Below are 4,030 nucleotides of genomic sequence, written 5' to 3'. Positions count from 1 at the left end.
ATGAAATCTCAATAAAGTGAGGCTGCTTTTGCAAATCAGCAAATGTTTCACAAAGAAGAGATACCTATTACCCCTATCATACTTTTGGGGAGGAGTGTGTATGTGTGTGTGTGTGTGTGTGTTTCACAACAAGAATCAAGTCTCCTGCCCACTCCCTTCAGGCTGTGCACCTGCAATTTGATCTTGCACTGTAATAGCTCAGTTTTGCTTAATCTGATTATACTTGACTGAAAATGAAAAGCAGTGTTTATATGATATATTGAAGGCTTTGCAAGGGAAATCAACCGTCTAGCAGACTGTAACAGTTTAATGCAGGGGTTCTCAGCAGTATCACTATTGACATTCAGGCTGAATGATTCATACTTGTAAGAGGAATGTCCTGTGTGTTGCAGATGCTGAGCATCATCCCTGGCCTATTCCAACTAGGTGCACATGTATGTCAGTAGCCCACCCCTTATCATGTGGGACAAGCAAAAATATCTGTAAACATTGCCAAATAAATCCATTTTTTAAAATTTGCTTGAAGAGTCAGAGGTAGACAGTATTTTTTAAAAAGCCCTTTATTAGATGGCTGGAGGAAGCAATGGCTCAGTAAGTAAAGAGCTTGCTATGCAAGACTGAGGATCTGAATGTGATCCCCAAGACCCATATTTAAAAAAAGAAAAGCCAGATGTGATAGCATCTGCCTGTAATTCCAGTGTTGAAGAAACAATGACAAGAGAACCCCTGAGGCTCACAGGCCAGATATTTTAGCTGAATTGGTGAGCTCCAGGTTTAACAAGAGACTCTGTCTCAAGAAATAAAAATAAAAGAATGAAGGGAAATCGAGGAAGACACATGTTGTTGACTCTAGCCTCCATAAGCTTGACATATATGTGCATTCCTCTCTCTCTCTCTCTCTCTCTCTCTCTCTCTCTCTCTCTCTCACACACACACACACACACACACACACACACACACACACACACACACGAAATGCATATTAGAGCATTAGAACATTTGGTAGTCAGTCTCAAGATGGATCTTAATGACCTGCTTCCTGGAACTCATGCTCTTCTGTAATCCTCTCCCATACAGAATAGAGCTAATCCATGCAGTAAATGGGAGAGTATGAGACTAACAAGAGTATGACTTTTGTTGTTGTTGTTTTGTCTGTCTGTTGGTTTGTTTGTTTGTTTTGAGGTAGATCATATGAAACATTGCTTTTTCAAATTCCCTGCCCCGAGGGAAATTAGTTGTCATATAAGGATTTTTAGCAAGCCTATGGAGATATCTATGTTCCAATATTAGCCCTTGTTAAACTACTTTGTAATGCATTTACATGTGCAATCAATACGCTAATACAATCATTATAGTATTTGTTCATCGCTTATATGTTTCTTAAAGGTGTTGGAACCTGTCATCTTGCATAGAAAGCTAAGCTATAAAATTTCCTTGATACTAAATTTTCTTTGCCTACTAAATGATGCCCAGTATGTGAGCTGAAGTTCTCTGTTCTACAGTTTGGTCATTCTATTAAAAAACATCAAGGAACTACCATACTTCACTACTGTGAACTTTCCAGGGTAAGATGAGGCCCACACTCCAGGGCCTTAGCTCAACTTTCCTTTAGACTTGCTACATCCTCTTGGGAATGTTCCAAAAGACTGCCTAGGGAGTAGGAGCAGTCTTTCCTGTACCTCTGTTTCATTGTCTTCTCAAAATAAGAACAAACACTTTCCTTCTGGATTCGAAGATTTAATACCACTTGGATGGAAAAATAGGTTGAGAGCACCAAACATTGGAAAATTCCGAAGCCATATCAATGGGTATGGTCATGGCACAGCTTCTTTCCCCAGCTTTCCTCTGAGATGGTAACCCACACTCCCTTAGAACCTCCTCTACTACTTTTATTGTTAAAGGCAGGACACCAAACCTCCTCACTCTCCTTGGAATGTATCTTCCAGCTCTCCAAAGTCAAAATCTGTGTGGACTTCTCTTTATATCAAGGGTGTTCTTCATAGCCTATAGGACTCATCAATCAATCAGGAAAGAATGATTTTTGTCAGTTCAGATTAGAGTTTTAGTGTGACTAGCATAGTTAGGTAGGACCATCTTCTGCTACTGAGATACCTCTCTGCATGGCATTCTGCTGTCAGTGTTGTGTATAAGCTATCTATTCACATACTAATGCTGTATAGCATAGCACTCTAAGACTCATTGATATATAATAATATTTATTTCTCAGTCATGTGTCCTGGGTTCATCTGTACTGTGGTTGAGCCCAAGTTTAGTCATCCTCCTTAGACCAGTGGCTTACATGAGAATGCTCTTACAGTGGTGGTGGGAGTACAGGGGCATAGAACCAGGCACAAGCATGTTTTAATCTTTCAGGACTGATTTCTGAGATGATCTCACTTTTAGCCACATCCTACTCTCCATAGGAAGTCAAATGGCCAAGACAAGAATCAATGGAAAGGGGAAATATACTTCCTCTATTGAGTTTTGGGGAGGTGAGGTGGGAAGTAAGGAATATATGATGAAAATAGTCAAACCTATGGGGCTTTTCCTTTTCTTTTTCTTTTCCTAAATTTATCATTACAAAATTGTTATAACCAAATTGAAACTTACATTTTACAATTAGTTAGCATAATCTTTGATTTACAATTCACAACATTGATTTCATGGATTACAGGGCTTTGCTTGCTATTACTTTTCTAATAGGTACACATTTTCCCTTTGTTTCTTCATGTTAAAACATTATGGAATTGTTCATGGAGCTGGAGAGATGGCCCAGTGGTTAAGAGCACTTGCTGCTCTTGCAGAGGACCTGGGTTCAGTTCCCAGCACCCACATGGTAGGTTACACCTATCCTTATCCCCCGTTCCAGGGGACCCAACACCTTCTTCTGATCTCCCTGTGTACTAGGCATGCACACAGTTCACACACTTATAGGCAAAACACTTATGCACATAAAATAAAAAATAAACATCTTACAAAAGAAAAAAATCACAATGGGGCTATTGAGATGGCTCAAAGGGTAAAGACACTTCTTGCCAAGCCTGAAGACCTGAGTTCAATCCCTAAGACCAACAGGGTGAGAGGAGAGAACTGACTCCCATAGGTTGCCCTCTGACTTCTAAACACATGCCATGACACATGCACCTACATAACACACATATGAAATAAATAAGTAAATAAAACACTATGAAGGTAGGGATAAGATTGAAAGTGTATCCATTGGGAATGTACTCAATAGTAAATAACATAAAACTAAACTTACAGTTGTTGAAATAATGGAAATTTATTTGTTCTTGCCTGACAAGCAGTTCAAAAGCAAGAAATGTTGAGTTGGCAATATTATTATTTTTTCTCTCTGACTCATGATTATTAATGCACTGATTCATGATCTAATTAGTGCCTTGTTTTTTTTTTTCTTTACGCAAGATGTCCTGTGAAGCATCAAGTCTATGTTCAAGGTAAGGAGATAGGGTATGGGACCACATAGCTAACATACTCTTTCCACTGTGTTCAGAAGACAAAACTTTTCTATAAACCTGTACATTTGTATCTCAATAGAAAATTATATTTTTGAGCTTTATAGGAAAAATAGACAAGGGTGAAAGCTATTGGAAAGGAATTCTAAGAAAACTGAGAACATCTACTACAAGAGGACACACATGACCCTTTGTTCTCAGTCATTCCTACTTCTGGGTAGTCCTTATGTTGGGTATCCACTTGAAACAAGTACAAGATCTATCTCCCACCAATGCCTCTGTTCCACTAAAGAATGTGTACATTTGCATTTTATATCAGGCTACATAGAAAGTGATAGTGTGTTTTGTAAGTTGATATCCTCAAGCAATACTGTAATGTTTTATGACTAGACTAATACTACAAAAGGTCTGTGGTTGTTTGAAAGAAAATGGAACTCAAAGAGAGTGGCACTACTAGGAGGTGTGGCCTTGTTGGAGGAAGTATGTCACTGTGGGGTGGGCTTTGAGGCCTCTTTTGCTCAAGCTTCCCTCAATGTGACAGTCAGTCAACTTCC

The sequence above is a fragment of the Onychomys torridus genome, chromosome X, assembly GCF_903995425.1.
Source record: "Onychomys torridus chromosome X, mOncTor1.1, whole genome shotgun sequence".
NCBI lineage: Eukaryota > Metazoa > Chordata > Mammalia > Rodentia > Cricetidae > Onychomys > Onychomys torridus.
The sequence above is the reverse complement of the archived record's forward strand: the minus strand, read 5'-3'. Positions refer to the sequence as shown.